The sequence below is a fragment of the Lithobates pipiens genome, unplaced genomic scaffold (genome assembly GCF_037356315.1).
Source record: "Lithobates pipiens isolate NorthernLeopardFrog02 unplaced genomic scaffold, aLitPip1_a1.2 Scaffold_3, whole genome shotgun sequence".
NCBI classification, from domain to species: domain Eukaryota; kingdom Metazoa; phylum Chordata; class Amphibia; order Anura; family Ranidae; genus Lithobates; species Lithobates pipiens.
Genome location: NW_027507790.1, coordinates 40,885,075 through 40,897,865, shown reverse-complemented (window position 1 = coordinate 40,897,865; position 12,791 = coordinate 40,885,075). Strand labels below are relative to the sequence as shown.

General features: G+C 46.7%; 1 protein-coding gene across 2 annotated transcripts in view; it reads left to right on the top strand.

Annotated features, from left to right (window-relative positions):
• RSPH14 (radial spoke head 14 homolog) overlaps positions 1 to 12,791 on the top strand; it is a 362,664-nt gene that overhangs the window by 4,847 nt on the left and 345,026 nt on the right. The window lies entirely within an intron of this gene.

Here is a 12,791-nt window from a genome sequence, read left to right as displayed (position 1 = left end):
ATAAGAAAACATCCATATATCAGTTTACTGTCCAAAACTGGAATCCCAATTCTGTGAGTCACTGCACTTTACCCATTGCATGTCTTATAACACCAGTCTGGATGTTTTCAGTGTCCATTAGAAAAATGTCTTCTCATTCCACAAGGTGTCTCCAACAGGCAATATAGGGACAGACAGGATATAATAATACCTTCATTTTCATTCATTCAGTGCTTTGTTTTTATGACTTATGCCACGTACACACGACCAAACAATCCGGTGGAAAAGTCCGGCAGACTCAAGTCCGCCAGACAATCCGCCCGTGTGTAGGCTCCGGCGGACTTATTTTACCCAAAAGACTAAGACTAAGACTAAGAAAGTAGTTTTGCACAACAATCTTTCCGCCGGACTCACATTTCGGTGGACAATACGGCCGTGTATATGCTAGCCCGCCGTACTTTTGAAATAAACGGACTTTTCCTGCCTGGAGAAAAGTCCGCTCATTTTGAGCGCGGCTCCAGGTAGCCGGGACCAGCGAAGGAAGCGTCACTGGCCCTGTCACCTGGTATAGAGTTAAAGGGGAATCCCTACGCCGAAAAAACGGGGTGGGGGTGCCCCCTAGGTCCATATCAGACCCTTATCCGAGCACGCTACCCGGCCGGCCAGGAAAGGGGGTGGGGACGAGCGAGTGCCCCCCCTCCTGAGCCGTACCAGGCCATGTGCCCTCAACATGGGGAGGTGCCTTGGGAAAGGGGGGCCGCGCCCCCCCCATCCCAAAGCACCTTGTCCCCATGTTGATGAGGACAAGGGCCTCTTCCCGACAACCCAGGCCGTTGGTTCTCGGGGTCTGCGGGCGGGGGGCTTATCGGAATCCAGGAGCCGCCTTTAATAAGCTCTATGTGAATGAGTATGGGGTACAATGTACCCCTACCCATTCACCTGTGAAAAAAAAATGTAAAAAAACAACAACACAGGGTTAAAATAGTTTATTGCACAGCCCCAGGGGTCTTCTTCTGTCTTCGGGGGTCTTCTCGCCGGACTCCTCCGCTATCTTCTGCTAGCTCTTTTACTAACGGAGGAGCCCGGCTTTCTTCTTCGCTGCCGCCACCCTCTTCTTCCGACTTCGGGGGTCTTGTCCCCCTCTTCGGTGGTCTTGTCCCCCTCTTCGGTTCTTCTTGCCGGGCCACCGTGCCTTCTTCTAGCTCTTTTACAAGCGGTGGCCCGGTCTTCTGTCGCCGCTGCCGCCGTCTTCTGTTCTTCTCTTCTGGAGATGTTGCCTCGTCGCTGTCCCCGGTCAGTATGACAGGCACGCGGCGTGCAGCGACTTGTATAGGGACATCGCTGGATGATGTCCCCGCCCATTATCATGTCACAGTCCCACCGTGTGTACAAGGGCTAACAGGTTTACTTCTAAGATTGCCCTGTATTTGGCTCCATCCATCTTCCCATCAACTCCGACCAGCTTTCCTGTCCCTGCTGAAGAAAAGCATCCCCACAACATGATGTATCATGCTGCAACCACCGTGTTTCATGGTGGGCATGGTGTGTTCACGGTGATGTGCAGTGTTTGAGATTTGGGGTTGATTTACTAATGGTAAAATCCAGTCTACACTACAAGTGCACTTGGAAGTGCAGTCGCTGTAGATCTGAGGGGAAGATCTGAAATCGGGAAGTTCTGTTGATTTGATCATCCAATCATGTATAAGCAAAAATGCTGGTTTTTATTTTCCTTTCATGTCCCCCTCCAATATACAGTGACTGCACTTGCAGTGCACTTGTAGTGCAAAGTGGATTTGCCTTTAGTAAAAAAAAAAACACAGGGGGTTATTTATGAAAGGAAAATCCACTTTGCACTGCAAGTGCACTTGGAGGTGCAGTCACTCTCAATCTAATGCCGCGTACACACGACCGGACTTTCCATCTGAATGAACTCTGACTGACTTTTCAACAGACTTTTCGACAGTGTTCCGACGGATTTCCGCTGAAACAGACTTGCCTACACACGATCACACCAAAGTCTGATCGTTTAACGCGATGACGTATGACGGTACTAGAAAAGGAAGTTCAGTAACCAGTAGCCAATAGCTGCCCTTGCGTCGTATTTGGTCTGTTGGAATAGCATACAGACGAACAGATTTTCCGATAGGAATTGATTCCGTCGGAAAGATTTAAAATATGTTCTATTTCTAAAGTCTGTCAGATTTTTCGACAGAAATGAGTGGAGGCTCTGCTGATTTTATCATCCAATCATGTGCAAGCTAAAATGCTGTTTTTAATTTTTCTTGCATGTCCCCCTCGGATCTACAGCGACTTTACTTTCAAGTGCACTTGCAGTGCAAAGTAGATTTTCCTTTAGTAAATAATCCCCATAGTGTTTTGCTTTTAGGCTGAAAAGTTCAATTTTGGTCTCATCTGACCAGAGCACCTTCTTCCACATGTTTGCTGTGTCCTCCCATGTTTGCTGTGTCCTCCCATAAGAAGTCCTGTTTGCAGTTTGTGAGAAGCCATGTGCTTCTCACAAACTGCAAACAAGACTTCTTATGGCTTTCTTTCAACAATGGCTTTCTTCTTGCCACTCTTCCATAAAGGTCAGATTTGTGGAGTGCACGACTATTAGTTGTCCTGTGGACAGATTCCCCCACCTAAACTGTGGATCTCTGCAGCTCCTCCAGAGTTACCATGGGCCTCTTGGCTGCTTCTCTGATTAATGCTCTCCTTGCCCGGCCTGTCAGTTTAGGTGGACGGCCATGTCTTGGTAGGTTTGCAGTTGTGCCATAATCTTTCTATTTTCAGATGATGGATTGGACAGTGCTCTGTGGGATGTTCAAAGCTTGGGATATTTTATAACCTAACCCTGCTTTAAACTTCTCCACAACTTTATCCTTGACCTGCCTGGTGTGTTCCTTGGCCTTCATGATGCTGTCTAACAAATATCTGAGGGCTTCACAGAACAGCTGTATTTATACTGAGATTAAATTACACACAAATGGACTCTCGTTAATAATTAGGTGGCTTCTGAAGGCATATAGTTCGACTAGATTTTAGTTAGGGGTATCAGAGTAAAGGGGACTGAGTACAAATGCACACCACACTTTTCCCATATTTATTTATTAAAAAATTTGAAAACCATTTATCATTTTCCTTTCACTTCACAATTATGTGCCACTTTGTGTTGGTCTATCACATACAATCCCAATAAAATACATTTACGTTTTTGGTTGTAACATGACAAAATGTGGAAAATTTCAAGGGGTGTGAATACTTTTTAAAGGCACTGTATCGTAAAGCTTAAGGTAGAATTCTGGTCAAAAACAAACTACTCTGAGAAATGCTCTGTGGAAGAAAAGACCTGTATACTTACCTATTTTCAGGCTGCTCCAGACCCGTCACATGATCAGCTCCAGCACCAGATCACATATACCATGCAATCTGGTTGCAGTGTGTATTAAAAAGTAGTGCATGCAAAAATGAATGGGCTGAAATTGCACAGAAGCACACGTGAAGCACACAGGAATGCACAGCTTGTTCCTGTGCGATTCATGTGCGGGCATGGTGTGAACCGGTCTTAAAGCGGTTGTATAGTCTTTTTTTTCACTTTTACTTACAGGTAAGCCTATAATAAGGTTTACCTGTAGGTAAAAAAAATATCTCCTAAACCTGTATGGTTTAGGAGATATTCCCCTGGCAATGAGCCGCTGATTGCAGAGGCGCATGCGCACAGGGGTTTCTCGTCTGGAAGCCCCGCAGACGCTGGACCCTGCCAGAAAGAAATCACCCGCGCGAATGCGCGGGAGTGAGGATATTGCCGCTCCGGCCACTCACAGCGCCGGAGCCACGATATCCGGAAGACACGCCGAGGGAACATATCAGCTCCCTCTGCGTGTATCGGGCGAGATGTCGGGGCCTTGTTCTAAGCTAAGTATTTCATAATGAGCTAGTATGCGGTGCTTTTCCCTTGCAGGTATGAAAAAAATAATAATTTCAGCTGGTTTACTACCGCTTTAAGTCTAAATATTCTTTAAAATGTGCCTTGCTGTGTCAGTGAGCGGTTGCTGCAGGGTAGAAGAGGGATCTTGGACAAAGGCAGGGCTATGGGAATCTATGGGTGAGGTCATGTTTCCCGCAATTCACACCCCTTGTTGCATGCCCACCTGAGCTACAGATCCAGCATCATGTGAACGGATTGGAGCGGATTAAAAATAGGTAATTAAACAAATCTTTTTTTATACAGGTTTGGTAGGATGAGGTGCAAGGAAACATTTTTAAGAATAGTTAGACTTAAGCTAGCGAGTTGGAGGTAAAAAATGAACTGATTCCCCCATCCATACACTCCCGCTGAGCTATTGTATTCCGCTGGCGTGGAGCTTTCCAGAATGCAGTGATTAGTGTTGCCAGCTATACCTGGTCAGCACTGATCGTTAGGGAAAAATCCAGCAGGCTGGTTGTACACAAGTCGTTCGATAGATCGACTTGTGTACAACCAGCTAGCACATACCTAGATCGAAATTCCCTGCAGAACCGTCCAAATTTCGATCCATTTATATCCAGCTTTAGGCTTTTTTTCCACTTTAAAAGTGTATTAAATGCAACTAATATAATTACATACTTCTGAGCCAATCGGGTGAGCTGCTTTTAAATCTGGTGACAATAAACATGCTGACAGGGGGAGAGAGCACAGAGGTGACCATCAGTCTGTTGTTGCTCCTTCGTTGTCTAGTTCAAGGCTAGGGACAGGGAGGATACCTAGCTTGATAGCAGCAGAGAAAATTCATGTCTTTGGGCTGGATGGGTTGTCTATTTTTTTTTTTTTTTTTTAGAAGGAGGGACTTTTCCTATGTATGCATTACAGAAATGCATTTAAATGTTTGCCTGGAGATCAGCTTTAAAGTACCAATGGACCAATGCATTTTACTCCATAGCCACCTTAAAGGGGAGGGCCACCCTGAAAAACAAAAAAATGTTAAAAATTACAAAAAATCAAAAAAAAAAAAAATGAAAAAATATTATTTTTTTTACTTACCAGAAATGCCTGTTGCTAGGCACTTTATCCTAATCTTCCTCTTCCTCCTCCGCGGAGATCTTCTGTCTTCTCTCTTCGTCGCGGCGTCTTCTGGGTAATGAGTCGCGCTGTGTTCTGGGAACTGTGTGTTCCAGAACACAGCGCGTCCCATTCAGAAAGCGCTGCGGGACTCGCGCATGCGCAGTAGCAGCGGGACTCGCGCATGCGCAGTAGGAAACGGGCAGTGAAGCCATAAGGCTCCGCTGCCTGTTTCCCTTACAAGGGATGGCGGCGCCGGGACCCGAGAGCCGAGGGACGGGTCGGCCTCGGGCGGCCGACATCGCGGGCGCCCTGGACAGGTGAGTGTGTTTATTAAGTCAGCAGCTGCAGTGTTTGCAGCTGCTGACTTTTTTTTTTTTTTTTTTTTATAACCGCCCCTCCGCTTTAAGCCCTCAGACTGCCTCTGTCCACTGGATAAAATGTAGAATTGTTCCTTTCATAGATGGTAAACAGTAATACTTCTGTAGCGCCGGTGTCTTGACATATAAGGTCCCCCATGCGCAGTACACAGCAACACAGATTCCGAAAATTGCCGAGGATGAACAGCGCCTGCGGCGTGAGTCCAGGTTCCATCCCCACTATCCAAGTGGACATAGAGTAGGAATATAAAAGAGCCGAGCGCAGCGAGGCCGAGCCCGAAGCGTGGCGAGCGAAGCTCGTCTGCGAGGGGCCCTCTAATATTCACAACCCTATGTCCGCTTGGATGGTGGGGCCACCACCTCCACTCACGGCGCAGGAGCCGTTCAACTTCAGAGATTTTCCGAAGTTTCTTCTGCTCCATACTGCGCATGCGCAGTATGGGGCGGACGCTATATGATGGCCGGACACTATATGGCACAACACCAGCTCATGAAGAGCATGCGCTGTGTGTTTTTTTCTATTTAAAGTTCCTAAAACCACAGTTGGGTTTTAGGGTCAATTGTACCAAATTATGGTTTCAGTACCAGTCTAGCTGGATTGCATTGGGTTCTGCTTGGCCACAGGTGGGGCTGTCATCACTGGCAAGTGTGAGAACGCATTAAGTGCCATTCTTTCTCAGAACCAGCCCGGTGGGAGTGTCATATTGCTGTGCATCGTGTGAGAGTGTTGTAGGAGATAGAGGAGGGAGGTTGTGTTTTATTGCAGAAGCAAGTGAAGAAAAAATGTTCAGAGTTCAGAGTTCCGGGAATGTTGTCCACCATGGGACCCAGGATGCCTTCTGTGGGAACTCCTATGAGTGTGAGACTCCCTGGGACTGTGTTGACCGATACGGGGATTCGCCTGGCACCTCAAGGGCGTTTCATCCTGTATACGTTGGGAGACATCAAGGCCCTTGGGATGCTTTGTGGCAAGTGTGAGGGACTGGTCACAAATCCCTGGCCATTTGTTCGCTGTCTCGGATGTGGAGAATACCTTTACAAAGTGGAACAGCCCTTTGTGCCGCCGAAGGCTTACTGCATGGACTGGGCCATGGGCATGGCCACTGAGGAGTCTGCTGTCTTTACTCCTTTGGTGAGGCTTACCACAGCTACGATGTCTGTTGCTGTTAGCATTCTGGAGGGAGATGACACCACTACTACTACTACTACTGCTACTGTCGGAGGAACTACTCCGGAACAACATGGACACTGCTTCGTCCACCATCACCACAACCACCATGCCTGCTTTGGAGAAAGTGGGCCATGTCAAGTCCTCCTGCGGCTGCAGTCGAGGACTGTCACGGAGTTCACCTGAACCAGATCGGAGGAGGGAGATCGTACCAGAGAAGTCTACCAATACTACCGGTGAGAAAACTGGGGCCATTGTGTTGGGCGGGACTGTGACAAATTATCTGCCCACGAAGGAGTTCAGAGATTCAGAGCTAGAATCTCTTTCTGATGCTGGAGATGATGACCTCTTTGAGACAATGTCCCAAGAGATGCTTTGGGCCAACACGGATGATGTTGCCGTAACCTGTAGTATCTCCGGCTGGTGTATCGCCATGGGCGAAAACCCCGACCACCATAGAATTAACTTTACCTAAGCCTGTAAATCTTCCTGTACCCAGAAAAACCTCCTTTGCCCTAGTGCGCAAGTCCTCAAACTCTTCTGTGCCTCCCGGGGATGGAAGTGCCAGAGCTCTACCCAGACTCGCACAGTCCCAGCGGCTGCTTAATAAGTGGGTTGCAGTATGGACTAGAGTTTCCGTATGTGCCCAAGGAAATTATGGATGTGATAGAGAAAAACCGGGAAGAATGGTATGCGGATGATGTCTGGAACTACCTTAAGGTTCCAAAGCCTTTCAGGAAAAAGTGTTTGCTCCGGACATGTACGAGAGGTTTACTGGTTGCCTACAACACTGGAGTTATGGAAGGCACATCTATGCAGACAAGGTTGTAATCTGCAGGCCAGGAAGAGACAATGTGGTCTACTTCATAACCACAGTAGATGTGCAGGGGAAAGCTTTGACTTTACCGCACCCAAGGTTTTACTGGTAGAATGAACTATTGAGACTGTGTTTTTTCCCCTCAAAAAGCTTTTCTCTTTTCTTTCTTGAATTCAAGGACTGTGGGCTAGTTGTTTAGAGTTTAGGGTTCTAAAGAAACTCCGCGTTCAAGATCTTCTACGCACCACAGTACTTGTCTCAAGGAAAGGACTGGCATTTAATAACTCTCGCCACTAGAGAGAGTCTCACTAGTTGTGAGATTTTGCCTTCTAAAGATATATAAACAAAGTGTGTTTTGTTGTTTTTGTGTGTGTTTGTTTGCAGGAATCATCAAGAGAACCTATCAAGCTGCCGGAGAGTGGGTGGTATAGATAGTTAGGAATTGGGTTGTACAACATGTAACCTGCCTGTGTAAAATTGTTAAACATTTTACATTGCTCAATGTTTTTTTGTTTTTCTTTCCCTTCCCCTTTCCACCTCTAAAGTTCAGGTACTCAATTTTTCTAGGATCAGAAGTTTTTCCTTTCTTTCCCAGACGATGAGGACATCGTCTAATTGGGAAGGGGGAGTATGTAGCGCCGGCTCCTGAAGAGCACGCAATATGTGTTTTTTTCTATTTAAAGTTCCTAAAACCACAATTGGGTTTTAGGGTCAATTATACCAAATTATGGTTTCAGTACCAGTCTAGCTGGATTGCACTGTGTTCTGCTTGGCCACAGGTGGCGCTGTCATCACTGGAAAGTGTGAGAACGCAGTTTAGCTAGGTGCATTGAGTGCCATTCTTTCTCAGAACCAGACCAGTGGGAGTGTCATCTTGCTGTGCATTCTGGGAGGGGGTCCAGAAGATCTTTCTGTCTGTTTTGTCCTGATCCTCCTGACTAGCCCCCATGGCCCTCATGGCCTGGGGTGCGGATCCATCCAATCCTGAGTCTCGGGGCTTGCTAACCCGAGGCAAAGTAACTGGAAGGAGGATTCAAAGGTGATCCGGTGCCGTCACATCTGTGGAGAGGCCCAGCAACTGGAGAAGCAACCAGGGGAGGACTCTTCGGGAGAAGGCCACGCTGAAGGCTGGCTTCTCAGAAAGAGCCTGGAGGCTCAGTTGAAAGACACCAAGCGAATCTACCCTCACACGGTATCGCCGGACCAGCTGCGAGATATTGGTACCATATGATGGCTCTCTAAATTTATCTACATCCTTCAGTTATATTCAAGTCTGTGGCAGAGACTTTATTCACAAGTGTTCTACATCAAGTCTGTGGCAGAGACTTTATTCACAAGTGTTCTACATCAAGTCAGCGGCAGAGACTTTGTTCAAGTGTTCTATATCCAAGTCTGTGGCAGAGACTTTGTTCCAGTGTTCTATATGCAGGTCTGTGGCAGAGGCTTCACTTTATTCAAACACTCTATTGGCTGCTAGGCCTAGTGAGGGGAGGTCTATCTGGTAGCTGTGAGAATCCAGTTGTGAGTGGCAATTCTCTGGATTTCTATAGTGAGAGACTTCCTATCTTTTATAGTTCCAAGAGTACCGTATATACTCGAGTATAGGCCGACCCGAATATAAGCCGAGGCCCCCAATTTACCCCCAAAAAACTGGAAAACTTATTGACTCGTGTATAAGCCGAGGGTGAGACATGGCTGTCCATCCCTGTGTGTCCGTCCATCCCTGTGTGTGTGTCCGTCCATCCATCCCTGTGTGTGTGTCCATCCATCCATCCATCCATCCCTGTGTGTGTGTCCGTCCATCCATCCCTGTGTGTGTATCCATCCATCCATCCATCCCTGTGTGTGTGTGTGTGTGTGTGTGTGTGTATCCATCCATCCATCCATCCATCCATCCCTGTGTGTGTGTGTGTGTGTGTGTGTGTATCCATCCATCCATCCATCCATCCCTGTGTGTGTGTGTGTGTGTGTGTGTGTGTGTGTGTGTGTGTGTGTCCATCCATCCATCCATCCCTGTGTGTGTGTCCGTGCAGCCTTGTGTGTGTGTCCAGCCTACCTGTGTCCCGAGCCTCCGTCCCGAGCCGCCGTCGTCCCGAGCCTCCTCCGTCCCGAGCCTCCTCCGTCCCGTGCCTCCTCCGTCCCGTGCCTCCTCCGTCCCGTGCCTCCTCCGTCCCGTGCCTCCTCCGTCCCGTGTCGTGCCGATGGATCGCCGCTCCAGGATCGCCGCTCTTCTCGGCGGCCATTCTACAATTCAAAAGCCGCGCCTCCGCCTCCGCCTGTGATAGGCGGAACACTCAATTTCCCAGCAGCCTGTGTTCCGCCTATCACGGACATCCTCTCATCCTCGTCCGTAGTATGAGAATGAGCGGATGTCCGTGATAGGCGGAACACTGACTGCTGGGAAATTCAGTGTTCCGCCTATCACAGGCGGAGGCGGAGAAGGAGGCGCGGCTTTTGAATTTTAATGTCCGCCGTCTGTCTGCTCGATACGCTGATCGAGCAGTCAGACAGCGGTGACTCGAGTATAAGCCGAGGGGGCACTTTCAGCCTCAAAAAAGAGGCTGAAAATCTCGGCTTATACTCGAGTATATACGGTACCTGAATTTCCTACCTAACCCTCTACCCTTCATTAAGAGACTGTTCTATCTACTTGTTGTCCAATAAATACAATAAAAGTGGATCCAGTGTCAGTCTCTGCAGTTCTTTGGGCCATCTACCTCGGGAAATCCCTAGACGCACACGAGGTCAAGAAGGTAACGGTAAGCCCAACAAAACCAGCCGCTCCTTCGGGGTCAGTGCTACACTTCAGATATGTATAGGTTAGAAACTGGAGGATTGGGTTACCCAGGGCTTCACATGCTCACAGACCCTATAAAAGTCTCACGTGTGATGACCTGGCAGTAGATCTGCCACTGCACAGAACAGTACTTACTAAAAGCTGACAAGATGTGTGACTGGCATTGAAAATGTACAGGGCAGATAGCATAGCAGGATATAGTGTAATTGTTGTATCTATCATGCCATTGTTTAACCACTTGCCGACCAGCTGCCGCCATTATACTATGGTAGGTTGACACAATCCTGCAAACCGTTGTAGCTGTACATTGGGTCCTTTCAGTGAGGATAGTAGGTGTGCCCGCTGCGTTACGGGGGTGCCGATGCTCGTGGCCGGTGGATGTGATGACCGTCAGCTGAGCGCCATCACGGGCATGAGAGGCAGAACAGGGACGTGTGTGTAAACACACACATCCCTGTTCTGTGAGGAGAGGCAGATTATGAGTCCCTAACAGCTATGAACCATGATCTGTCATCTCCTATAGTCAGTCCCCTCACCCCACAGTTAGAACACACACAATAGAACATAGTTAACCACTTGATCGCCCCCTAGTGTTAACCCTTTCCCTGCCAGTAACATTTACATAGAAATCAGTGCATTTTTATAGCACTGATCGCTGTATAATTGTCAATGGTTTCAAAAAATGTGTCTGATGTGTCCGCCATAATGTCTCAGTCCCAATAAAAATCACAGATCACCGCCATTACTAGTAAAAAAAAAAAAATAATAATAAAAATGCCATAAATCTATCCCCTATTTTGTAGACACTATAACTTTTGTGCAAACCAATCAATACACGCTTATTGCGATTACCAAAAACATGGAGAAGAATACATATTGGCCTAAACTGAGGAAAAAATTTGCTTTTTTAAAAAAAATTGGGGATCTTTATCATAGCAAAAAGTACAGAATATTGTTTTTTTTTTCAAAATTGTAAATTTTTGTTTATAGCGCTAAAAATAAAAACTGCAGAGATGATCAAATACCACCAAAAGAAAGCTCTATTTGTGGGGAAAAAAAAGGATGTCAATTTTGTTTGGGTATAGTGTCGCACGACCGCGCAATTGTCAGTTAAAGCGACGCAGTGCCTGAATTGCAAAAAATGGCCTGGTCATTGAGCAGCCAAATCTTCCGGGGCTGAAGTGGTTAAAATTGATGCTTTACCGAATGGTGTAACAAATATATACATTTTCTTGGTTTAGAAAACTATGATTTTTTTTTCATTTTCAGACACTGACAGTTCTGTCACCTAGTTAGTTTTAGGATTTTGCAAGCATGGATGTTCTACCTCTGAATGAACCTTGGTGAACTATAGAAAAGCAGACCTAACCCAGTCCAGTTCACACCACAGGTCCAGTTCCTACCTGAAGATTGTAGAATGTATGCATGTTTAGGTTCAAAAATGTTATCTTCTACATAGGGACATCTTCAAGCCAAAAGATTTTTCATCCTACAGTCTGTTGCATAGAGAATAATGGCAGTCTGACTGACACATGTACCATCTTGAAGATGTGTACTGCCATTATTCCCTTTGGCCAGACCCTGTTAAGAACTAAACCCATGTGCCAGGCTGTAAGATTAAACTTCAGAGCCAAGGTACTGATCTTAGCCCATGTGTCAGGCTGTAAGATTAAATGTCAGAGCCAGGGCACACACAGTGCCAGCTCAGTAGAGACCTGGCAGGTAAAGTAAAGTTTTTGCTTGACCTTAGGCTATTATATGCCTCTTTAGTGATGTAGAGGCAAGATGGGGCTGGCTAGATTTGTGTTTTTATGGTGTATCTGTCCTGCATATTAAAAATTTTGAGATTTCTTTATGCATTAAATGCTTGTATCTTTTTACAATCACAGGCTATCTATCCCACCTGCAGGTTCTTACTTTTTTTTCTGGCAGGAGTGGCCTACTGAGATGCCTACATCCAGTGCCGGGACAAGGTCATCCAACGCCCAGGGCAAAGACGCCAAACTGCACCCGCCTTTCCCTTAGGGTTAGGGTCAGGGTGCCCCCTACCCCTGCAATAAACCATTGCGCCAGGGGCAGCCGTCCCTCCTGCCCACCCCTTGTCCCGGCCCTGCCTACATCCCTGCTGTAAAAATCTAGTGCTGGCCTACTCACACCTTATAACTTCTTATAAATTTGTATAAGAATGAGCAATGACTTATTCAAGTCTATAGGACATATGTGTGCAGGCACAGGAAACCTAGCACTAGATTTTTAAAGGCTGGGATATAGACAGTGTATTATGGTGCCCTCTTTGGACCACCAGTGGAAGGGATGGCTGAGCTTAGTTTATTTCAATCCTGGGAGGAAGGCTTGGTTTTCTTTAGGTAAATATTGCACTTGTCCTTTAATGAACTTCCTTATTGTTCCATTGTAATTCAAGTGGTATGGCTGGATTCCACAACAGGTGCTCCGTATTAAATTTGACTCTCAGATAGCTAGAGGTGCCTTCTACATCATACCAGTGAAACAACACCCTGTCTGGCTTCTAATACAGTAGCACTAAAAGAAACCCAACAGGCGATACAATGAAAGTATCAAAGTGAATATATCAAGGATAACCTATGAAACCT